This window comes from Notolepis coatsorum, assembly GCF_963971535.1.
Source record: "Notolepis coatsorum genome assembly, chromosome: 14".
Classification (NCBI taxonomy): Eukaryota; Metazoa; Chordata; class Actinopteri; order Aulopiformes; family Paralepididae; genus Notolepis; species Notolepis coatsorum.
Genome location: NC_140178.1, coordinates 68359935 through 68386654, shown reverse-complemented (window position 1 = coordinate 68386654; position 26720 = coordinate 68359935). Strand labels below are relative to the sequence as shown.

General features: G+C 46.4%; 1 protein-coding gene across 1 annotated transcript in view; it reads right to left on the bottom strand.

Annotated features, from left to right (window-relative positions):
- gpr139 (G protein-coupled receptor 139) overlaps positions 1–26720 on the bottom strand; it is a gene marked incomplete at both ends in the record, with an annotated part of 76811 nt that overhangs the window by 45277 nt on the left and 4814 nt on the right. The gene's annotated exons all lie outside the window — the stretch shown is intronic.

Genomic DNA, 26720 nt, shown 5'->3' with positions numbered 1-26720 from the left:
TTCTAAAGTGTGGAGAGTGGGTGCTGCAGTGTGTTGTTTGTTTAAAGTGAGTGTGTGCGTATGGATGTGTGTGTTAACTTGTGAGTGCATTTGATGGTTGTTGCATAGTGTTATTGTTCGTTGAGCAACCTGATGGCCTGGGGATAGAAGCTTCTTCTGAGTCTTTCTGTGCTTGCCATGAGACTCCGGTATCGCTTGCCTGACCACAGCAGTTCAAAGAGGCAGTTGTTTGGGTGGCTGGAGTCCTTAATAATTATCTTAGCCTTACCCCTGCACCGCTTGTTGTAAATGTCTTGGAGAGTGGGAAGCCCCCCTCCAATTGTGCGTTCGGCTGAACGTGCCACTCTCTGTAGTCTGCTTCGGTCTTGTGCGGTGCTATTCCCAAACCAGGAGGTGATATTGCCAGTCAGGATGCTCTCTATTGTACATGAGTAGAAGTTCTTAAGGATCTTCTGACTGACTTGGAACTTCCTTAGGCGCCTGAGGAAGTAGAGGCGTTGTCGTGCCTTCTTCACAACACTGTCAATGTGTGTGGTCCATGTCAAGTCCTCGGATATGTGGGCTCCAAGGTACTTAAAACTGTTCACTCTCTCAACTGGTGCCCCGTCGATGCTGAGGGGGCTGTAGTCCCTGACCCCCGACCTCCTGAAGTCCACAATCATCTCTTTTGTTTTGCTGACGTTCAGGGAGAGGCAGTTCTCCTGACACCACTGTGACAGATTCTCTACCTCTTCCAGGTAGGCCCTCTCGTCGTTGGCAGAGATCAGGCCCACCACTACTGTGTCATCAGCAAATTTGATGATTGTGTTGTTGTTCCGCTGTGCCACACAGTCATGCCTCGTATGAATGTGTATGCATGTGAATGAATGTTGGTGGTGGTCGGAGGGGCCGTAGGCGGTGATTATTCGCCACGCTTCCGTGAGTCTGCCTCAGGGCAGCTCTGGCTGCAATTGTAGCTTGCACCACCGGTATGATTGTGTATGAACGATTAATGGACTCTGTAAGCGCTCTGGGGTCACTGGGGTGTCATGAAGAGCGCTATATAAATCCAATCCATTATTATTATTATTACACTACGTTAGTCAGAGGTAAGTTGAGTGGAGGTGAGGTTGGAGTTGTTGTATTGAGAGAGAGATTGTTATATTCTGAGTTTTGTGAGGTGAGAGGTAGTGAGAGGAGAGGTGAAGGCGAGAAGGTGTTCATTGTGTACTGGACCCTAGACTGGCTGAGAAACCCCCTTGTGTACTGACCCTGGACCGTACGACTACTCTGAGTTTTGAACAATCCCTTCTTTTTGTACACGAGCCTGTTTTGTGTTTTGACCATCGGACTGTATTACGACCATTCTCTTTGCCTATCAAACTGAATTCTGCCCCTAATCAATAAATATTCTTATTGATTGATATTGCTTGTGTGGACATTCAAATTTGTTTGTATTTGAACCTTGGCAAGTCTGAACACCACCAGGCTTGTCACAATACGTTTAAGCAGCAAAATCTTGTTTATTAGCTACTACACAGACCAACAGTCAGATCAATGCAATGTTTAACAAAGTGCAGCAATTTTAGGAATAATATATAGCGCAAAGGACCTTTTCTCTTTTGAAAGGTAGTTTCTTACACAATAAAGAAAAATCACTTTGAGTGCTAATGAAATAGAGTAACAGAGGTTTGAACACTGAAGTAAAGGTTTTGTGTACTCACATTTCTGTCCCTGTTTTTAAGTTCCAGCTGAGAGGTAGGAGCTGGAAAACATAACGGTTCCATAGCCTGATGTCTTATAGTCATACAGGTCCAAAGTTTATAAAAATCCCATGGAAAATTTGTGTTTCACAAAGGTTTTTGTAATGTGTGTACCGCAATAAATCAGCGTGATTATCCAAAATGGCCGTCCACTGCCTTTATTTCGCCTCTCAAGTCAAAACAAAGGACTTCTTCGTCTTCTTGTGTCACCTTCCCCCACCTTGAGCGCTCGTCTGGGATCGCTTTCGGAGCAGACGCTCCTTGGCTACAACGGTGGTCAATCATTTTGGCCATCAGCGTTGAAGTTTTGTTTTGTCTTGTAATTCAAGAATGGAATCACGCAATAGGTTGAGTGGGGTGACGATCGAAAGGCGGCAAATTCAACTTTCTAACAATGTATTGAATGATTGAGAAATGTGAATCACTACCCACTTTCAAAACCACTCTCAAAGAGCACCTATGGGAGACTGCAATTCGAAACTGGCCCCTGTAAATGTCGAAACCCAACCCCCTCCAATGTACAGTTTCCCCCACCCCGCCTACCCCCCCCCACTCCACCCACCCAACCACCTCCAATGTACAGTTTCCCACCCCACCTACCCAACCTCCTCCAATGTACAGTTTCTTCCCCCTCAAATGTATATACTCTATTTTTAGACTATTTTTGTACTCATAAACAGTACTGTATATTTGTAGATCTGGTATGTCATAAATGTCTAGATGTAACAGTACTGTCTACCTGTATGTCATGTATGTCATAATATGTTATGATGAATTGAAAATGGGGGACCCTGATGTAAACAAGATGTAAGTCTTTCTCTGGTCTGCATCCCCTTAACAATTGTGTGTATTGAGCTGTACTGTATTGTACCCATTCTACAATCTGTCAATCAATCAATCAATCAATCAATTGGGAGAAACGCAGCCCGGAGCCGACAGACGAGAGCAAAGTGCTGTGACGTGCGATACAATTCTGTAGTTAATTAATTGAAATGAAGGCGATAAAGTCCCAGCCCTAAAAAAATATATAATGTTAACCTCTTATTTTCTTATTGCCCTATTTTCTGAAAATCCGCCTAAAAATACATACCTAAGTAAATGGAAGATTGCTCCACTTCTACAAGGTCAATTTGCGTGTTCTTGGTATCTAGGGACATCTATGGATCTCAGGGAATGTATTCCCAGTGTCAGAAATATTTTGTCTGTTACTAGGCTTGAGTAAATTGTGATGAACTAAAGGAGAATATAAATTTTTTTGTTTTTCATATTTGAAATGACATGAAAAATTCAGCACCTTCTTGAGATCACGTGGATAGAAAATCCAAGCAAATGAATAAAGGGAAGATGATGAAACAGGAGATTTTGTAGAGACAGTACTGAATTCTGCCATCCGGACACATGCAAATTGAAATATGATTATAGAATATAGAATATCAGGCCTATAAATTACCTTATTATGACCAATAAATTTGACAGGGTTAGGGTCTTTACTCTTGGCTACATTTGAAAAAGAAACAAAACATTCATTCATACATTCTGTAGAGATGGATTTATGGCGTTATGTCTGGCTTAAGAGGTTAATAGATATATTACTTCATGGAATAGATGAATCACGTGCATCACTTTTCTTTCACTTTAATGGTGTCATTGAAATCAATTCCAGACAGCAGCCAGTCCATACAAAACAATAGGAAAGCTATGGTTACAAGGTTTGATACAGAAGTGCAAAAGGGTACAGCCAATCACAGCCCAAAGAAATTACATAACAAGACAGATTTACAGGCAGCCTCTTGCAGGCCATGGGATGCTAGTTGAATAGGCCTGATCTAGGTGCATGGTGTCTAATTAGGGTATAACTGGGTTTGTTTACTGTCTAATAAATGACATATTATTTTTAGTTTTTCTCTCATTTAAAGTACGGTTTATTATGTCGTATTAGTGTACTGTAAAATAAAGTGTCTATGGGTCCGATCCTTTCATTTTTGTTTAACAACATTATTGAATATTTAGAATGATTTATTTCATATCCAGAGAAACTCCCAAAGATTTTGATAATATCCAGATGACCTGGGATACTTCTTATTAGGTCTGTTAGAAAAAGGATTATGTCATCAGCATACAAAGCTATTAAATTGTCTATTATGTCCTAATTTAATGCTGGAGATGTTATTATATGACCTTATGGCTATGACAAATGGTTATATGGATAATATGAATAGAAGTGTTGACAGAGGGCAGCCTTTGCAGGAGCCACATAGTTTGATTGATTGATTGAAAACTTTATTAACAGATTGCAGAATGGGTACAATACAGTATGGCTCAATACACACAATTGTTAACACAATGGCGCCCGACCATGGAGATCTCCGTGTTTCGATTCCACCCGTTGTGGACAGCAGCACGGATATATCCGTGGCAAGTTGTTATTGCTTTTATTCCATTTTAATAACCTATTCAAGGTCGCTGAGCGGCACTGCAGATGTACCCTACTCTTTGAATTCGAGAAAGTGTAATACCGGCCAGATCCTCTTAGGGGGCGCTATCGCGATAATGCAGTGTGCCCTGTGGCTGAACGGAGCATTATTTTTTTTGACTTTCAATGGAGTTTTCAGTTAGCTGGGTTCTGGATGTGCAGCATGTAGCTTGGATTACGTTTTGGATTGCGGATTTCACTATGCAATAAGGGGATTTATCATCAGCCAATGGACATATCGATCTACCAGATGGCGATCGATAACGGGGAAATGCTCGTGGGGATCCCACCGGCCCAAAGTAAGATCTTTTTCACGTAAAGTACATCCCGATCGGGCCTTGTTTTGATAGCCATCCATCCGATCAATGAATGAGGCTAATTAGGCTAACGCGGTTATTGGTAATCAATAATCAGAAACGACGTCCCCCGCCCCCCCCCCCCCCTTTCATGCATACATGCTTGAGGATTGTGCCGATCATATGCAGTTTGAGTTATTTCTGTAGCATATGTATAACGGAAATGCCATTGGATATAACGTTAGTAGCTATTAGCCCTGTATCTCGCCTTCCAGGAAATATCCTAGCCGAAATCCTGTATAACGCTTATATTCACGGCGCTATAAAATGAGAACGTATTGATGAAAAAAAAATTCTTTAAGCCATTTTGAAGGGACGGTTTATGGTCTCAATTGACAATGAGAATGGACAGATAGCAATACTATAAAGTATAGATTTAGCTCTACAAACAGCCCCACGTCTGTTTACATTTGCCGGTCCTCTAGAGATTTATTAGACGCATCCCAATGGTCCCAAATGTGTTAAGGGGATGCAGACCAGAGAAAGACTTCCGTCTTGTTTACGATAGGGTTCCCCATTTTCAATTCATCATAATATTTATGACATACACGACATACAGATAAACAGTACTGTTACATCCAGACATTGATGACATACACGATATACAAATATACAGTACTGTTTACGAGACAGAGTTTCTAAAAGAGAGTATATACATTTGAGGGGGAAGAAACTGTACATTGGAGGGGGTTGGGGGGGGGGGGGGGTTGGACATTGGAGGGGACCAGTTTCGAATTGCAGCCTCCCGTATGTGCTCTTTGAGAGCGGTTTTGAAGGTGGGTAGGGATTCACATTATTTTACGGCTGTGGGTAGGGCGTTCCACATTGATGTGGCATAATTGCGAAACGTGTTTAGTCCCTTGTTCGAGCCGAATCTGGGTTGAACATGATTTGTGGAACTCCCTCTGGTGTTGTGGTTGTGGTATTCACTGACCTTTGGGAAGTATTTCGATATGTACATGGGTACATTAGTGGTGTAGTGTATCTTGTAGACCAGGCCCATTGCAAGTTGCTGTACTCTGTCGTCTACTCTAAGCCATCCTAGGTTGTCAAAATGGGCAGGGGTGAGGTGGGTTTTAGGAGTAAGGTCAAGCAGTAGTCTGACCAGTTTGTTTTGTGATGTTTGTAATCTTGTTTTTAGGGCCTTTGAGGTGCTTTGGTACCATGAGGTGCAAGCATAGTCATAGTACCCTTGAATGAGTGCTCCTGTTAGAGTCTTCAGGGTATTCTTGTTTACCAGACAGAGATCCGGTACAAGAATCTTGTTCGTTGGTTGACTTTTTTGATTACAGTACATTGGTTGCCATTTTGTCACAGGAAAGATTGTCCTCTAGGATGGAACCCAGGTACTGTATGTAATTTCATCTTTCCTTGTGACAATATTGTCACCCACTGTAACAGAGAAGCCGTTGGTCTTGCTGAGTTTGTTATTTGATCCAAAGAGAATGGACTCTGTTTTACCCAGGTGTAATGATAGTTTGTTATCAGCGAGCCAGGTGCAGATTCTGCCGAGTTCAGGGCTTTTTCAACCTGCAACTTGTCCCTGTCAGAGACCAGCAGGGCTGAGTCGTCCGCGAACAGGAACAAGTTGCAGTCACAAGCTGATGACATGTCATTTGCATAAATTAGGATAGGATATTGAAGGGTTTGGAAACAGTGTTGTTTGTGAGGATTTTAACAGTGGGTTGTGTATAAAGAAGCTAATTTACCGATAATATTGCCACATCCAAACCGAGTCAGAACTTCAAATAGGTATGGCCACTCCACTCTGTCAAACGCCTAAACGCCTAACGCCTAAACATGTCATGAGAATCCCTTTTTTCATGTAGAATGTTTAAGACTCTCTTTACATTATGATATCCCTGTTGTCCTTTAACAAATCAATTTGGTCTTGTGTTAGGGTTAGGGTTATAAGTGGGAGAAGATTCACCAATCTGAGCAAGTGCCTTGCATAGATTTTAATATCGGAGTTCAAGAGGGAAATGGGGTGATATGATTGACATTCATCTCTTGGTTTACCCAGTTATATATCATCTGGCTTCGCGTCTCGCTATGCCTACTAAGATATATCATTATCTCCAGCACCTAGTGTGCTCTGGGAAACAAAACAAATGTACCCACTTGCACGTTGTTAGATCCTGATCAAACTGGCCAGTATCACGTCTTCGTCTGTTTGGCTCTCCATCCAATTCCTCTGCGTTGTGTCATTTTAATGGTCCTAACGTCTCCGATACTGGCTGATAAGATCCTTATCTCTCCCCGTTAGTACAATCCGCAAACCATAATAATTCTCCACCTCCGTAAGAAACCGACACTTCGACAACGTGAAATACCTTACAAGGAAAAGCGTGGTTTTATTTGATAAACAGAAACCTCAACTCAGATGTTAACAGATTGTATTGTCCTTGAAGAGTCTATTCTAATGATCTTTTGGTGTGTTCAGATTGTCCCTCTGCTATTCAGTCCAAAAGTGGTCAGGCCCGGTCGTCAGCCAAGACCATCCTCGTGGTAGCCGAAGCTAATGATGATGTGGCATTCCCCCCCCCCCCCCCCCCCTCCTCTCTGTGATGAGAGGAGAGAGTATCTTGGTCTCTTCCCTCCTGTGGGATTCGTTTCTTTGGTCTCCCAGATTTCTAGTCTGCCTTTTGTCTGCCCTACCCGGAACCACTGTCAGCTTTATAGGATCTTCGTCATAGCAACGATAAGCCCACCCCTTCTCTGGTTGTCATGTGCCGCACTGTCATGACAACCGCGTTTAACCTTTACACACATTTCCAAACGTTTCTCTACTGTTTCATCAAAGATGTCACCCCTCCCCCTCGCTCGTATCAATTTGTTCTTACCAGGAATGTCAACATTCGGCTGGCTGCTAAACATTCTGCTGGCTACTGGACCACTGTTCTATCACTGTCTTCCATGCACATTTCGATCTCACCGTTTTAGCTGTGGTCATCTCCCCCCAATCTATACATCACATACATTGAAAAAGCACCCCAAATCCTTCAACGTGACCATGCCACTCCCATGCGTGCCTCTATATTACGCCGGAAGTGGTCACGCCTCACCCTTCCTCATTCGTTTCCAACGCGGAAGCAGCTCAGATGCACTTCTTGAACTGGAGATTTTTATGAAGCGTAAGGAGAAATTACACAATGTTGGGAATTCGCCAGAAGTTCGCCAGCCCCCGGAACCTTCTCGACACGTCCTAACAGCGCGGCGGTCCTGTCCTGTTCTTTCCTCGTCGCGTGACAGCGGACGAGGGACTTCGCGCAACGGTTGGCAGTCGAGCCACGAGCCACTGCGCTAGCAGGCATTGGTACTGGCATGTGTAATACTGCTTGTTGTCTCGTGAGACGACCCAGTGATGTATTGGCGCAGGGGGCGGGATATTTGGATAAACATGGTCATCATGACTCACTTTTGGATGTTTTTCCAAGTATCCTAGCGCGCAGCTAATGCTAATGCTAAGATGTTTGGGGCACCGTTCCCATGTGCCCCGCCGGGGTTGTCACCACTCTTCCCTCCTTTTAACTGTTTCATTGTTGAAGGTCAATCAGTGTCTAATGTTGAGGGTTTTGCTGAGGCTTTTTTACCCTTTACACGGGTGGATGGGCTGACGACAGGGCGCGGTACAGGTGTGCTGTGCTTAGAGGAGCAGGTAGCATCGGTCCTTTGCCCTGGCATGGTTGAACGGTATCCCACCCGGAAGCCGACACCGGAGGGCGAGTCGGCCCGGCAGGTGGCTGAGTGAGCTGATGAAGCTTATATCGCAGCAGGACGGAATTTAGCAGCAACCAATAACATTGCTCAATTGGCTGCTTTTCTGTCCAAAATGGTGTCGGTGGTGGGGCCTTAGGGCCAGCCGACGTCAAAAACATTGCGCGAGTTTTTGAGGTTATACAGCTTTTGACCCAGCCGCAAGCTATAACCGCAGGGAGGGCTAGGATGCTGTCAAAGCTTGTTCACAGGCATCTTTGGTTGAGCAGATGGACTTTTTGGCCAGCGGCTGCGGCGAGGCCCCCGGCCAGCGGCCATGTTTCCCCCGCCTGAGATACCCTGGGCACAAAGAACAGGTGATCACAAGGCCGACAGCCTCGGCGGCCGAGGGATCGGCTACATTAGATGGGCACGCCCTAAAAAACCGTTGCCATATAGCTGTGTCTAGCACGCTCTCCGGTTACTCCCCCCCGCTACACTACGGGAGCAGGGTTCCCTGTATCTAAGAAATGTTGTCAGATGGGGAACTCTAGGCCCAGGAGGTCGCAGCGTGGGTTCCCCCAGCCCCGCCCTCGCCAGGCCGGGTATTATGTTAGTGCCTCCCCCGACCGGAAGACCGGCGGTGGTCAGTCAGGCACGCGTGATTTGCGTGGTAGTAGGGCTGTCCCCTATTAGTCGATTAGTCCACTAATCAGTCGAAAGGAGCCGTAGTCGACTAGCCAACCTCTTTGTCGAATACAACAAAATATATATACTGTATATATATTAGAGCTGGGCCGTTAACGGCGTTAACGTTCTGCATTAACGCTATACTAGTATCGCGCGATAATATAATTAACGCATTAATCTAAAAAAAAAAAAATCTTTTTTTTTTTACATTTTTTTTTCTACCTTTATTTACCCAGGGTAGGTTCGCTGAGCACAGATGTTCTTTTCCATTCACACCTGGGAGCTGCCCAGTACAACCACAGTTGACACCATTGGCCACTGAGCAACTCCACTGGAGCAGTTGATTCAAGCCATGTCACATAGTTCAAGTTTGAAATGATTCTTTCTGTTTTGCTCCTGAGAGTGTGCTAGATACTGTACTGTACTGGTAATATTATGTATTTGTGTTAACTTCTGAATAAAACAACTTATTAAACACAAGTACATCTTATTGAACATTATTTTGATATTTCATTACCAATTATCATAGCAAAACAGCTTTTTCAAACAGTCTGTAATGCATTTTGGAAACGGGAGATGGGCTCATGGTGTAATGGGCCACCTGGCCTGAGAAACATAAGGAGGAAAGAAAAAGTAAGGACTTACTTCTGGTCATTATTTGGGTAGAACACACATATTTTGAATGCCTTCGGCAGTTTTTTTTTTTTTTTTTGGGCCATTTTAATCTAGATTAATCTAGATTAAATCCAGGATTGCAGATAGATTAATCTAGATTAAAAAAATTAATCTATGCCCACCTCTAATATATATATTTATTATTATTATTATTATTTTTTTATCATTCTTTCCAAAAGAAAAGAGGCCTAGAAGCGTGGCTAACGCTAATGGCACGCATACCAGAGGCTAACTGCCTACGAAAACTGGCACAGAGGCACTGAAAGAGGATTTCACCCATCTAATGAACACACTAGACTAGACAAATAAAAAGATGTATCCATCAGTGGACCAATTGCATGCTTTTGCAGAGGACAAGAAGCCTTCAGTTGACTCCTTCAGACATTAAGCACCCCCCACAGCCCAAATGGAATGATAACATTTTTTTTAAATATAATCTTTTTTTTTATTTTTTATTTTTTTAGTCTACCAATAGTCGAATAACGGCAAATTTTTGCCAATCATAGTCGACCATCCAAATCCTTAGTCGGGGACAGCCCTAGGTGGTAGTAATATCACTACAGGGCTACGGTGTGTAGGGACTCACCCTATCGGGCAGCGTGGGGACCACACACCTTGCATGTCCAGCTGCAGAGCAGGCTGTCCTCAGCAGTCTATGCCGGGAAGATGCTCAGCGGGGGACCCTATGTCACCAGGGGTGGTAGCCGCTCTCCCCGTATCAGGCCGGCCCTTTCTGTCGGGGTCCCCCCTTGGGTGCGATTGCCTCGTTGGTAGAGTCAGGGTGCGATATCCCGGCTCTGCGAGACACCCTGCTTGCACGGTTGGCGAGTCCAGGGTTGGCAACACACAGCGGGAGGGACCGGGCCTCCTATCTATGGTTCCTGGCGGACCAGCGGCAGTTGGCTGCGGGTGCGCTTTGGGATTATCATCACGTATGGTTACAGGAGTGCCATATGTTGAGGTGGATGGAGAGAACGCTGAGGGAGGGGCTTGTGTTACAGTTTGCACAACCCCACCCTCCGCTTTTGGGTTTGGTACAGACCCTTTTGTCAGGGTCCGCAGCAGTGACAGCTCTGGCCGGCAAGATCCAATCTCTGTTGGTAAAGCAGGCCATCGTCGTGGTCCCAAGGGAGGACGTGATGTGTGGCGTTTACTCCCGGTATTTTCTGGTGCCCAAGAAATCGGGAGGTGTCAGACCTATACTGGACCTGTCCGCGTTCGACGTCAAACACCTGTTAAGCGCTGTCAGAGTGGGAGACTGGTTCACCTCCATAGACCTGAAGGATGCGTATTTTCACAATTCCTACGCTTCCTGTTTCAGGGCATAGCGTACGAGTACCAGAGGCTGCCGTTCGGCTACTCTCTGGCTCCTCGCACATTCACCAACTGCGTGGAGACCGCGCTGGACCCTCTGCGTCGTCAGGGGATACAAATTTTATTCTACCTCGACGATATTCTGGTCCTCAGCCGGTCAGAGGAGATCGCCAGGTTTCATACCAGGCTGGTGGTGGAATTCCTCGCCAGTCTGGGTTTTGCTGTGAACTGGAAGAAGAGTACTCCTCTTCCCAGTCAACAGGTGGAGTACTTGGGCTTGGTTCTAAGCTCAAGGCCCATGAGGGCGACCCTCTCAGAGCAGCGGCGGGAGGATATTCTCGGCGCGCTCAGGAGGTTACGTCCTGGCAGGGCGGTTACGGCGCTGTCCGTGATGTGCCTGCTCGGTATGATGGCATCTGCTCACTCTGTGGTCCCTCTTGGCCTCCTCTTCATGAGGAGGATACAGAGGTGGTTTTCCAGTATGAAAATAGACCCGGTGAGAGACAAGTGGAAGCGGCTGAAGGTTCCCGTGTCAGTACTGGGGGATCTCAACCACTGGGGGGGGCCTGGGGCCCTCACCAGCGGGGTCCCCATGGGCAGCAGGCTATCACACGTCACGGTCTTCACCGACGCCTCCCTCACGGGATAGGGGGCAGATGGCAGGACCATGCTGCCCGGTCTGCACTACATATCAATGTGTTGGAATTGAAGGCAGTTCTTCTCGTCCTCAAGCGGCCCGGCCACCTTGTGATGGGCAAGCATGTTTTGATCAGGACAGACAACACGACGTCAGCGTTGTATATCAACAGACAGGGGGGAGTACGCTCCCCCCGTCTGCACCGGGCGGCGGTCGAGCTCTGGCTATGGGCGTCTCTCAATCTGCGCAGCCTGAGGGCTCTCCACATCCCCGGCAGGGAAAATGTGGGTGCAGCTGTGATGTCGCGGGGCGGTCCTCACCCCGACGAGTGGGGACTACGTCCAGATATAGTCAGACAGGTCTGGGACCAATTCGGGGAGGCCGTGGTGGACCTGTTTGCGAGCAGACAGTCCCACCAGTGCCCCTTGTGGTTCTCGGTCAGTCGGAAGGACAACTCCTCCATGGGGGTGGATGCCTTCTCGATGTATCCGTGGCTGCCCGGGATTCTGTACGCGTTCCCCCCCTTACACCTGATAGCTCAGCTGTTGGAGCGGGTACGTCGGGAGTGCAGGACTTTGATCCTGGTCGCGCCGGACCGGGCCACGGCTGTCTGATTCCAGGGCCTGATTCAGTTCTTGGTGGCCCCGCCGTGGCCTGTTCCGAGGTCATCGCGGGCCCTCTCTCAGGCACACAGGACGCTGTTTCTGCGTCCTGTTCTCGGGCAGCCATTGATGGTTTGGCTGCTGAAAGGGTGAATCTGGAAAAGATGTGTCTGAACCCTACTGTGCTTAACACCATCCGGAACGCGCGCGCTCTGTCCACTACCGCGGTTTACGTTGGGAAGTGGCATATTTTTCAGGAGTGGTGTGAGGTTGGGGGCCTGGACCCAGTGTCTTGCCCCCTGGACTGGGTTCTTTCCTTCCTCCAGTCTATCCGACGGTGAGGGTATCCTCTTGCCACGTGGGCTTTGAGGGCGGTACGCTGTTCAGCCACCCTCTCGTGAAACGTTTCCTGCTTGGCGCTCAGCGTCTCAAGCCTGTGGAGCGTTCTCTGTCTCCGAGTTGGGACCTCTAACTGGTCCTGGGTCGGTTGTCGGAAGCCCCGTTTGAGCCTCTTGAGCAGGCGCCGTTGGATCGGCTGTCTTTTAAGACTGCGTTCCTTTTGGCCGTCACCTCCGCTAAGTGCGTGGGTGAGCTGTGTGCCAGGGCTCCAGACTAACTTTTTTCACCACCGTCCCAGAACCGTCCCGAAATACAGTTTTAACCGTCCCAAAGTGAATGTAAACTGTCCCAATTTTTTTTTAATATATAGAATCTATCAACGTCGATTTGATCATATGGGGACATATTTTGTGCTGATAATGGCACAGAGGGTAAGACCAACTGTGTACCGTACCTTTTGATTATTGTAAGCACAAAGATAATAAGCATCTATAACTAGAATGTGTCGATAACATACAGTTCCAATAGACTAACATTACACTTTTTAAATGTGTCCTTACCTTAGACTCAGGGGTTGTATTGTTGGATGCAGTTCCCTGTTGGTAATTTTTTTAAATAAATATATATATTATATAATTATACTTGTAGTTGTATTATCTGCGAGACATCGCCACCACGCAACAAGTAAAAATGATCGCTATCTGCAAACAGCTCCAATGTCTGTGTGTATACTCTGCTTTGGTCAAATCACATTCAGCATGCCAGTGTTGTTATGGAGCATGATAGCTAATTAGCCAATGTTCAGCTGCAAAAACGAATAATTAAATTATGTTATAAGACATTTATATCAGGAGCTATCTGTAGCTACTACTAGCCGTCTAGATGACGTTAGACAATGCATCATGTATTAAATAAAGTTAACTAGTTAGTTTACTGGGTAATTTCGTTAAAACAGTGAGCTAACGTGAGCTAACGTTAGCTACCTAGGTCTCATGCTGGCGCATCCCTATCATTCTTAAACTGAAATGCGCATTTGTTGATATCAGGAGCTATCAGTAGCTAGCCAGTTAGACAACGCCTCATGTATTAAACAAAAAATTGTTGACTGTGTAGTTTTGTTTAAACAGTAACGTTAGCTCGGTAGCTAACGTTAGCCCACGAGCAATAGCTAGTTAGCCAACGCTAACCAGCACTTGCGAAATGAGTACCAAACTGATTATATCAGACGTTGATATCAGGAGCTATCAGTAGCTAGATAACATTAGACAACGCCTCATGTATTAAACAAAAGTGAATAGATGACTGGGCCATTTTGTTTAATGCTTGTTATGTTGAAAGAGGAGCTCTGAGGACGATGCTCATCCACTCGATTTGTTGACATACCACGGGTCTGGGAGGGGGAGGAGGAGGAGGAGGGGCAAGACGTGCAGCAGCAGAGTGTGGCTGTGAGAGGGGGGGAAAAAATCCTCTTCGTCCCGTTTGCGTCCCGGCAAAGATTTTTGTTCGTCCCAAATCAATATTTGATCGTCCAGGGGATGACGGGACATCGTTAGTCTCGAGCCCTGCTGTGTGCTCTCTTGGTGCGGCCTGAGTACCTGTCTATTCGGGCTGATAGCGGTGCGACTCTGAGGCCTAATCCGGTCTTCGTGCCAAAGAATATCCGGAGCTCTTTTCGCTCCAGGGATATTGTGATTCAGGCATTTCATCCTCCTCCTCACGCTAGTGGGTTGGAGTCGAGCCTTTGCCTGTCGTGTCCTGTCCGTGCACTGGGGGTTTACCTTAGTCGCACGCAAACAGTTTTTTTGTTACGGTGGCCCTCGCGCGGGTGAGGCACTGTCCAAGCAGCGCCTGTCACATTGGTTGTGCGAGGGCATTGCCCTTTGCTACACGTTGGCTGGACAGGTTCCCCCTGGGGGTGTCAGGGCGCACTCCACTCATGGTGTGGCGGCCTCTGCTGCCCTGTTAGGGGGTGCCTCGGCCATCTGTGCTGCGGCCTCCTGGTCCTCCCCGAGTCCTTTCGTTAGGTTTTACCTCATGGACATGACTGGGGGTTCTGTCTCCCAGGCGGTCCTGAGGTCCGGGACCTCTCCTGCATCCCGCCATCAGGTGGGCTAGCAGGGGTGTGTGGGTGTGGACCGCGGGGTGCTGTGTCACACGTGGTCCCGCTTGCGCTGTGCGTTCGGGGGTGCCTGGTTCCCCCCCCCCCCCCCCCCCCCCTTCGTTAGGATGGGCGGGTGGACGGGACTCCCCTCCTCCCTGGCTGGGGCTTACGGGCCCTCAGGGGGTGCATTTGACGTGGCCACGAGTCCGCTCTGCCCTTTATTTCAGTAGGCAGAGCGAGATGCGAAGCCAGATGATATATAACATAAGGTTATCCTATAACCCTAGTTATATGAATACTGGCTGAGCGTCTCACTCTTCAGCGTCCTGAGGTCCCTTGGATGTTTTCCGCGTATGGAAATCGAACTGGGAAGGGTGAGGCGTGACCACTTCTGGCGTAATATAGAGGCACACATGGGAGTGGCGTGGTCACGTGCAAGTGGGTGCATTTGTTTAGTTTCCCAGAGCACACTAGGTGCTGGAGATAATGATATATTTGTATCAACAATGTCTATTTCTCTAATTCTCATTTTGGCACACTCCTCCAGTTCAGATCTCACACACTGCTGCATAGTAACGCCCCCTCTATGTTTGTAACCACCGCGCACACTCAACCATTATTTATTGCAGTACGCAAGCAAATGCATGGAATTGAAGTTTAACAGTTAGTTAGCATTGCAAAACGGGCAAGATATGTTGTGCTGTTCCTGACTGCCAAGCAGGGAATACGTCCTTGCATTCATTTCCTGATGATGCCGTGATCCGCCAGCAATGGGCCATGTTTGTTTTGTTTTTGGAGACCCGCTGAATGTGTACCGCACATTTTTGCAAGGAGGACATTGAGAATCAAGGACTTTATAATGCTGGGATGATTTCCAGGATGATTTCCAGGATGTTATTAAAGAAGGGAGCGGTACTGAGTAATCGAGTATTCGGGACCCGAAAAGAAAATATCGAATCAGTAAGTACAAATGTCGTAATTAGTCATTGATTCACTGTCGGGTTATATTTATTATGGACAGAAGTTGTCAAATCATTACTCAGCAACTGTCAACTGTCTGCACATGTGTCAATAGTGTATTAACGTTACTATTTTACCATAGCGTTTCTGCAGTTTGCGATTTTCCTCTTTCTTATACAGTAGGAAGGGGGAAGAACGTGGGTGTTCCTATGACTTGTATTCAGCTTACAGCTTCGAAACTCGACTTATTTAGTTTTTACAATGTCAAAGCCTTTTAAATATAATCAAAACATTCCCGCATTTCTGTCCGCTTTATCGTTTTATGACAGAAATCTGATAGTGTATGCGCGTTCACGCGAGGGGGAGTCGGATTCTGGCAGGGAGTCCGAATTCGGCACAACAACGGCCGAGGCATTATTTGTCGCCGAGTTGAGAGCTCCCCAGAGTCCAGACTACAGCCGGGCGATCACCTACAATGGCGATTGCCTAGAGCAAACTATTGAATATTATTATGAAGAGGAAGAGGACAAACGGTGATGATCCATCCATAACATAAGGTGCGTTTTCACCAGACTATGTTGGATTCTAGTATTTTCAAACAGGCTGGATGTAACGTTAGTTGGTGACTGTCACTCAAAGTGCTTTGCGAGTATGGGCGGAGCCCAACCCAAAACAGCTTGAAATCTTGAAGTGGAAAAATGCTGCTTTAGAGTACTTGATTAGAAATGCAAAACAATGATTTTCTTTTTTTTAAAACCTTACAGATGTGTTCCATAGACTAGACAGGAATTGTGTAAAATTGCCCAAATAGTGAAAGGAATAGCAAAACATGGGACCTTTAACACTAGAACAGTGGGTCTCGCACTTCTGTAAGATGATCAATAGCCTAAATATGAAATTTGTGGGCTATTTATCATAAATAAGGAATGAGAAGCGGTCCCGCCTGGTTCATCCGTTGAGCAGTTTCCCTGTGTCTGACAGTTTTGGACTGACCATCATGTCCGCCTACATGAATCATGTATCATGAATCATGAATACCTACAATACAGTATAGTCATAAAATGTTTCTTGATTTGGAGCAGTGGAAATATTATAATACTTTTTTTTCCAGTTTTTCCTCAATATCTCTGCAACGCCTGCGAGTTACCAGTAACTGCATTTGTATTTGTCAACCCATGACAACTTTTGAACAGATAGATTATATTGTGATGAGGGGATAGAAGCACTGTCAGCCCTCCAGCGCCAAGGGATCACCGCACCATGCAGCCACACAGCACAGCACCATGGCGTTAATGAAGACGACCTCTCAACAAGAGGAGAGACAGGGAGAGAGGAGATATGGGGGAGGGTGGAGAAAACAGTTGTTAAACCCTGCATCACAGTAACCTTGTATTGTTTTATCCATGAAAAAAATTGCAAACCTTTTGTTCAAGGGACAAAAGCCACAAAGTGGGCAATCAATAAAAGTGGCTCAGTTGATTTGATTTGATGATTTGATGCTGAGCTCTCAATGACTGAGCAAGAGGAGAGTGTGGGAGGAGCTGGGAGGAGGTGGTTGTTTGACGGAAACCACTGCAGTCAAGGGATAAACGGCATCTAACTTTTTTTCTCCATGTTTAAAAAAAATTCTAACATTGCAGATGTCAAAATTAAAATTAAAATTAAGTCAAGAAGGGGGCTGCTGGGTGTTGTATCTTTTTTTTAGTTACAAGTTCTAAAAGTGAAATTCTAAAATGCATATGACCAGGTCCAGCCCAGCTGTCCTTTTGTTAATATGAGTAACAAGCCCTTGGTAGCTTTCTCCAACTCACTGTTTTACAAGACAAGCAAACAACCACAATGAGCTCCTTGGTTTTCTTACAAGACAACCTGAGGGGTGGTGGGATTCAGAGAGAGGTAGGAGGACATTGAGAGGTGAGGAATGAGAAAGAGGAAGAGTTGACAGAAGGGGAGGGTGTGGAGGAGAAGGACTGAAGCAGAAGAGAAGTGAAGAGAAGAGAAGAGAAGAGAAGAGAAGAGAAGAGAAGAGAAGAGAAGAGAAGAGAAGAGAAGAGAAGAGAAGAGAAGAGAAGAGAAGAGAAGAGAAGAGAAGAGAAGAGAAGAGAAGAGAAGAGAAGAGCAAGATGCACTCCACTGATAGATGAATCCACTGTCCAGACAATGAGGCTATAAGTATGATAAGACTGATAAATTGCTAGCATATAATGGCTGCCAAATGACATGTAAATAGCCATTATTCAGCATGGTGGATACACAGTGTTTTCAGCCGCACAGCAACAGCTTTTTATGCTATCAGCTGGTCAAAGAAAGTGTGTTCTGTCACTGCATCAACAGCTATTCTGATTTATGGTCAGAATACAGTACACGCACCCCCCACCGCCCCATCCTCTTGTCCTCTCTGGCTCGTCTCGCTCATGACAGACTGACACGCTCTCTGCCTCCCTCCCTCCCATGTCACCAGATGCAGACTGGAGACAAACCAGACCAGACCAAAGTCTGCTCGCATCGTCTTTTTTTCTCCTTCCATTTTCCATTTTCTCTCTGATCTCGCGTTTACTCACTCTTCTCCTCTCTGTCTCAGTCGCTAGAGCCCCGCCATGCCTTCCATTCACTCGACCACTCTCGCTCAGTCTTGTCTTTCTTACCCTTTGACTGCCCTTAACAAACCTTCCCCATTCCACTCCCCTTCTCTCCGTCCTCACCGTCTAATCTAACCAGCACTGCCCTTGTTATCGCTATGGTATCTATTCACCCTAAACCCACCCCTAACCGCCCCATGGGGGCTGTCTCCCCAGGTGGAGAGTAACAGATCAATGCTCCAAAATGAAAATCAATAGTGCCTATCTGTTCATTAATTGGTGGCTGACACCTGGCCTATGTGGCTGCTTCGGAAAGAGGGTCGTTAGCACAGAGCATCCCTGACCTTCTCCTCTGAGGGTGGGGTGGGGGGGGGGGGGGGGGATATTTCTGCTCTGACGTACACCACCACCAAGCACACCGCTGACTGAGTGCTGAGAGTAAGACACAATGGAATGGAATTCATGCATGTGGATGAATGCATGTACACACACACACACACACACACACACACACACACACACATTACACACTATCCTCGTGCACAATTCCATGTGCACGCACGCGCACACACACACACACACACACACACACACACACACACACACACACACACACACACACACACACACACACACACACACACACACACACACACACACACACACACACACACACACACACACACACACACAGGTGGATGAGCAATGCCCTTGAAGCCTATTGGAGTAGTCTCATCTGTAGACTTCAGCACGTGGGCAATCTCTGTGGCTCCATGTGCTCATTTGGCTCAACTCAACTCCACTTGACTTTATAGACTATTCGCTTCACTGCAGATAGTAGCCCTGTCTGTCAAAACCCCTGTCACGAGGTTTGCCGTCACTGATTGGTCTAAGACACACAGCGCCGCAAATGCAGAGGATGACTTTCCCCAAGGGGATTAATAAAGGTTCAATTTACAACTTACTTATACTCGTAAAAATCTGTTATCTGTATAGCACTCTGTGAAGCTGTTGTACAACAAACACAATGTATTTAGGCCCATGATACAGGATATTATGAGTGTTGAAGGCAGAGGGTCTGTATAGGATTGTTAGTAACTGTCTAACTGCATATATAACTGTCTACACTAGTAACTGTCTAACTGCATATATAACTGTTTCCACTGGAGGGCGCTCTAGGCGGAGACACTCAGGAACACCACCAGGTGGCGAGTATAAATAGAGATGTAATCTCCCACTTCTTTCTCTTTTCCCCAGTCTCTCAGTGACAGAAGACCTGTAGTGTTACTGCTCTGCCATGTGAATAATAAACCATGCCAGTTAAGGCTCAAGAGAGAAACCATGCCTCTTGACCACATTATTGTCGCCCTATAGCCGAATTCTGTTAACAGGTTATGGGCCCAGATAACGCGGGGGCAAAATAATAAGGGTACTGTAGCAAGCTTAGCTAAAGTATAGGCTAGGTTAGGGCCGGGAGCACCGCGTGGCTAGACGCTAGGCCAACAAGAGCTAAAGCTAAGCCTACCACCAACGAAGAGGATGGAAAACAAGAGAAGGGGCAAATGGCCCTCATTCAATGGAAAAGCAGAGGACTACGAGCTCTGGGAAGAGCGCATGCTATGCTGCATGCACAGTGCGGGACTGAAGGAGACGATCCTGGCAGCCCCCACGGGAGAACTGACGGCGGAAGAGCAAGCCCTGGACGACCAGCGTAACGCAGACGCGTACTGTGAGTTAGCGCAGATGCTTGATGACACCAGCCTGGGGCTGATATTCCGCGACACTAAAGACCGAGGCCGAGAAAGCCTGGAGGTGTTGAGAGAGCATTACATCGGGCGAGGAAGACCCCGAGTCGTGGCCCTCTACATAGCACTAACGGCCCTGAGGAAGGGGCCCACCGAGACTGTGACCGAACACGTCAACAGAGCGGAGCAGATCACGACGCCATTGAGGAGTGCCGGAGAAGCACCAAGCGATAGGCTAATGATGGCGATGATGATGAGAGGACTACCGGAGCTGTACAAACCGTTCACACTCCTGGTAACACACGGTTCAACGGACATGACACTGGGACAGTTCAAGGCTAAGTTAAGGAACTTCGAGGCCTCAGAAGATACCCACCCAGCCGCCGCGGAGGCGGGAGAGAGGGTGCTAAAGGGCGACGCCAAGGGAGAAGACCAGGACCACGACGGAACTGGCGTGTTGGCGATGCGGAGAGAAAGGCCATCGGAGAAGCGACTGCACAAAGACTGTCTGGTGTAGCTTCTGCAAATCCACGGGGCACACAGACAGAGCGTGCATGAAGAAACACAAACGGCGGCCATGGACGAGACGGAGGCCACGGACAAAATGGCGGCTACGGACAAAATGGCGGCTACGGACAAGAAGACAGGATGACAACAGCGGCCACGATGGTGGCGACGGTCGACGTGAGACGGATCGAGACGACGCCCGGAGAATAACGGGACAAGAAGACTGCGCTTTCGGGGCCCGGACGGCGTGCACCGCCGGACCGGCCCAGCTGCAGCGAGCCCAGAGAAGGGGACTGATCGTGGACACAGGTGCGTCGTCCCATGTCATCAACGACAGGAGTCGGTTCAAGAACTTTGACGACACTTTCCACCCGGAGAGGCACAGCATGGCGCTGGCAGACGGGAGACGCACCTACGGATTGGCGCAAGAGAGAGGAGACGCACAGATATGCCTCACGGACAGTAAGGGGCGCCGGCGTATAGTGACGTTAAAGAACGCTCTCTACGTACCATCGTTCCCACAAAGACTATTCTCTGTAATAGCTGCTACTGCAAGCAGTGCCAAGGTATTCTTCGATAAAGGTACAAATGTTCTTGTAGAACATAAAGATGTACCAGAGAATATATTATCTGCAAACGGAGTGTAACGATAACGACAAGCGTAATGATAACGACAAGTGTAATGATAATAATGATATGTGTAGCGTGACGGCCAGTCACGATATTCAGACATGGCACAAGCTTATGGGTCATTGTAATTACGAGGATTTACTGAAACTGCAAGTAGTGTCAGAAGGCATGCACATTGAAGAAGAAAAGCGTAGACCTGACAAAAATTGTGCAGTGTGCAAAACGGGGAAGTTTACTCAACCGAGATACAGAAATCCCACCGACAGAGTAAGGGTACCACTTGCATTAGTTGACACGGACCTAGCCGGCCCAGTAAGCAACAAGTCCATAGGAGGCTTTGGATATGTACAGTCTTTTACAGATATGTGCACAGGGGCAGTGTTTGTTTACTTTCTCAAAGCAAAGAGTGACATACCCCAGGCCACGGAGAAATTCCTGGCAGACATAGCCCCTTATGGTAACGTAGGATGCTTGAGGTCCGACAACGAAATCGAGTTCACAAACAGAGAGTTCCAATCACTGTTGAGAAGGTATAAGATAAGACACGAGACGTCACGTCCATATCCCCCACACCAGAACGGGGTGGCATAACCTTTTCGAAATGGCTAGGAGTAAGCTAGCAGATAGTAACTTACCTAAGAGCCTATGGCATTATGCGGTGCAAGAAGCCGCTTACACCAGAAACAGGTGTTTTAATAAGCACTCGGGCACCACCCCCCATATACAGCACTGACAGGAAAGAAGTGTAATCTAGCCAGAATGCACCGATTTGGATCAGTGTGTTATGCGTACCTGCAGGACAGGGGAAAGCCCAAGTCCAGAGGTGTAAAAGGATTTTTCGTAGGACACGACAAGGGAAGCCCCGCTTTCCTAGTTTATCATCCCGGTAACGGGAGAGTGCAGAAACACATGCTAGTCAAGTTTGTCACGAAGGCAACATGTGAGAGCGAGACACAGACAGAGGAGCCAGAGCTGGACTCCAGAGTAAGGTGTGTAGAAACAGAGACACACCAACCCAGTGTACTTAGTACGGTCGTGCAGGCAGACAGTCAGCAACCCCCAGAGGGCGATGACGAGGAGCACCCGAGGGTGACGTCAAGTGCCCCAAGCAGTGGGAGGTATCCCTCAAGGGAACACAACCCCCCAAAATATCTGACAGACCATGCCCGGAAAAAGAGTGACGAGGAGGACAGTACACCTACCCCCGTTGACTTCTACTACAGGGTAGTCAGTGGGGTAACCCCGACCTTTAAAGAGGTCACATTGTCCCCCGAAGAGGGCAGACAGACAGTAGGGGGGAAATGGGTGTATTCAACCAAGTTACCAGAGGGCAGACAGACAGTGGGAGGGAAATGGGTGTATTCAATCCAGGAGGGTATTGAAGGCCACGACAAATACAAAGTGTGGTTCGTAGCAAATTGCTTAAATGCTGAAGGAGGGTACTCCATGTTTAAATAATGAAGGAGGGTGGCTACACTGCTTAAAGGCAGGAGGATGATACTCTAGGTTTAAATACGGGAGGAGTAGAATCCAGGTTTAAATACCTGATTAGAGTCCATGTCTAAATACTGAAATGGATCCTATATGTTTAATCCCAGGTTTAAGTACAGAGGTGGATGATTGTTAAATACCATGTTTAAATACAAAAAGGGATCCCATGTTTAAATACAAAGGTGGACGACTTACCATGTTCTCAATGATGACCCTGAATGAATGAAGACCCTGAAACTTTTAGACATGTAAGAATGTAGATCAAGGGAAACACCATGTGATCAAAGACTAGACTATCAGGAGGATGCTCAGAAACTGACAAATGTAAAAGATGTACGAAGAAGCTGTGGGTAGCCTCATTTATTCAACGATGTGTACCCGCCCTGACCAATGGTTTGTAGAGAGTAGATTGTCACAGCATTTGGCTGACCCCATAGAGGAGCATTTGGATTACAGCCAAACATGTTTTTTTTGTTATCTTAAAGGTACAGGATATTGTGTGAGTTTGAATACAGACAGCTCACTGGTTTCGTGGGAAAACAAAGAAGCAGCCCACAATGGTACTATCAACTAGTGAAGCCGAATATACGGCTCTAGCTATGACCATACATGAGTGTATTTATCCAGAACAACTGTTAGAAGTGATGGAGATAAGATTACGAGTATATTGTTTAATATGTAATAGGTAATCGGAATGTATTCTCTATACCGGATAAGGTGGTTTTTGAAAATGATGGACACTCGGGGAGCGAAATTAACTTTTTGACTCACCGGCCAGTGGCGGGTAGATGGGAAGAATCTCCCCGCCAAGCAGATTTCTTACCTGCCAACTTTTTTTTGATAAAAAAAAAATTCTAATTATTTTATATAATTTTTTTTTAATAAAATATATATATTATATAATCATACTTGTAGTTGTATTATCTGCGAGACATCGCCACCTCGCTGTCTGCAAACAGCTCCACTGTCTGTGTATACTCTAGTGGCCTCCAGCTCCAGCAAGGATTCTCCGGCGCTACAGCTGGACCCTAAACTCTTACATTCAGCATGAAAGGATTCTCCTGCCCTGCACCTGGACCCTAGTCAGCAGCGCTGCAGCCCTCATGCGATGTAACTGGACACTTGCAGTTGTTTATGTCGGGAGCTATCAGAAGCTAGCCAGCTGGATAACGTTACACAATGCCTCATGTATTAAACTAAAAGTGAATAGTTGACTGGGTCATTTTGTAACAGTAGCTAACATCAGCTCACGGAGGTCTCTCTGACTAGACTAACATCAGTCACGGTGACTGTGTGTTTACATGCAGCATACAGAAACAGGTAGGGGAGGTTTAGGAGCAGCAATGCGCCGCCGCTGCGTGTCTGTGCTCAGACAGCGAGTGAGAACTCCGCTCAGAATTGGATCATGATTTTCGGTTTTCACATGACCATTTGATTGGCCGCCACACGGCGGTCAGTCCTCTAAGTGGGAGGCGCCAAACGTAAAAACTGCCCGCAAATGGCGGGCAGCGCTCTCTAGTTTCGGTCCCTGTGGACACTGTTTATATATGAGGGCTGTTGTTTATGAGGGCAACCAGGGAACCATTGTGATTGCTAGGAACCCAGTGTGTCAATATAGATGTAAACATGCCAATATAGAAAATATCATCTCATCAGATCTGTCATCAGAGAAGAAAGAATGACACCGGTTTACTGTCCAACGGACAACAGAGTAGCAGACACTATGAGGAAACCTGTTCCAAATTAAAATTGAAGGGATTTGCAAGGGTCATGTTTAATGTCATACACTGTTGATGTTTTTGGATTATATTATTTCCTTTGTAAAATGTTTTTCCAATAAGTTATCCAGTATGCTAAACCCTAAGTGGGAGTGTTGAAGGCAGAAGTTCTGTATAGGATTGTTAGTAACTGTCTAACTGCATATATAACTGTCTACACTAGTAACTATCTAACTGCATATATAACTGTTTCCACTGGAGGGCGCTCTAGGCGGAGACACTCAGAAACACCACCAGGTGGTGAGTATAAATAGAGATGTCTCCTCCCACTTCTTTCTCTTTCCCCCAGTCTCTCAGTGAGAGAAGACCTGTAGTGTTACTGCTCTGCCATGTGAATAATAAACCACGCCAGTTAAGGCTCAAGATAGAAACCATGCCTCTTGACCACATTATTGTCGCCCTATAGCCGAATTCTGTTAACAATGAGCAATTCATGAAGTAGGCAAATGTAAAAGCTAGAAATTACATCTGCAATATGTGGCACTTGGAAGTGTAATGACAAAAAATGTATGTCATTTTCAAAACACCAACAACCAGAGATGGTGTTTGCAGGAGGGCTGAAGTAAACACAGTCGAAAACACACAACACAAAATTTGATTTTAAAAACGTCATTATACATGTATTTTGTGCTTGTAGAATTAGGAAAAATAATGAACATTTCCTGGTATGCCTGATAATGTACTGTGTCCTCCGCAATTCAACCATTTGGTTAGAGAATCTGCCCGCTGATAATAGAGTTATATTATAGCCTAAAGTCCAACTGAAATTTGATTTAGATCATTCTTCTTTAGGACATGGACATGGTTTACTAACTAACTCGAAAAATTACTAACTAACTAGAAAAACACAGCATCTAAATCTTTCTTATCAGAATTTGGATTATTTGGTAGGTGTTTGAAGCACTCCTTTTGAATCACACAATTTGAAACAGTTTTGTGCGCATGTGTATGTATGTATGTATGTATGTGTAGCATCCTGAATATTCTGCTAAGTATTCAGAAGTGCTGACTAACTGTTACTTTCCCTGTGTGTGTATAAAGTGTGATAAACAGTGTTCCTTTTGATATCTCGCCCGGTCTAATAACGAGGTGAGGTGCTATTCTTCTCCGGCTTCATTATGGATCACTAACAATAACATTGAAGCATCTTTCTCCCGTGCTGAAGTGGTCCTATAGTGGGATCAGTTGCGGTTGCCAGCAGGGGGCAGTGGTGGCAGTGGTGGCAGGTGGAGCGGAGGAGAGAGGGAAGCAACGAGGAAGAGAGGATTACCTGGGAGCCGGAGCACCAGGAAGCCCTCTTCGGCAGTGAACTCGACCATGAACAGTTGCAGCGGGCGTGTGCTCAAACGAGCCCCGTTGAAGGAGTGATGTTGAAGAGCCCCGTTGGAGAGCGACGGGTGATAAGAAGTACTTGCTAGTTGCCGTGTTATCCTAGAAGTACCAGCGATAGTGTGTGAGTAAGCGATACGGAAAGAAGGACTAACGTCCATAGTTAACGGGTTATAGTAGTAAGTGTGCGGTGTATTAGCATGCTGCTAACGGCTCCATTTGACTCCAGTAGACTACCGGGCGCGCGGCGCTGAAGACCGGTGGTACAGTCAGCCACGTTGCGTTAGTAGGACAACCGATAGCAGGAGGGTGCACTCAGACCCGCAGTTTAGCTGTGTTTAGGGTAGCCAAACAGTATTAGCTCGCGCGCCAGCATCAAACAGCAGCCAGCAGTGGACGTCTCCCCGACGCCGCAGAGGACGCCTCTTCCCACCAGCAGAGGTCGCCACCACAGCACGCTCCTCCAGTTCACCACTGCCCATGCTGTTCACCCCAGCCCGCTGGCTGTGCTCGCGGGATCGCCCAACGCCATCTTGTCACCTGGACGAGAGGTGATAAGAGTGGGTCCGCCATCTCGGCTAAGTACGAACGGTACCTCGTGTGCCCACAGCAATGTCCATTCAAGCGAACGCTAACGACCAGTGTCTAAGGGGTACCCCAAACAATATAAGCCGGCTTTAGTGTAGGTTTTATTTGGTAACGTGGGCCCACATTTAACTGGTTTCTTTTGTATTTTTGTATTATTGTATTGTTATTTGAATTCCCAATGAACTACCTGGGTCTCCCCTATTCCAAGTTCAAGTTCAAGTTCTTTAATAGTTGTCATACAGAAGTACAGAATACTTTCATACAAAATGCTTCTTACTTTTACGCTCCAGAGACTGTGCTAGACAAGATAGTATCAAATAACATAATATAGCATGTAATTTAGAAGAAGAAAAATGAGGTCACAGTGTTCGGTATAGACATATGTACAATGTTCTGAGTTACCATATAATATACAATACTATGCAGTGTACTAATGTACAGTACTATCTAGTGCAAAGCAGAAATGGGATGAGGTGCAATTTTAGGTA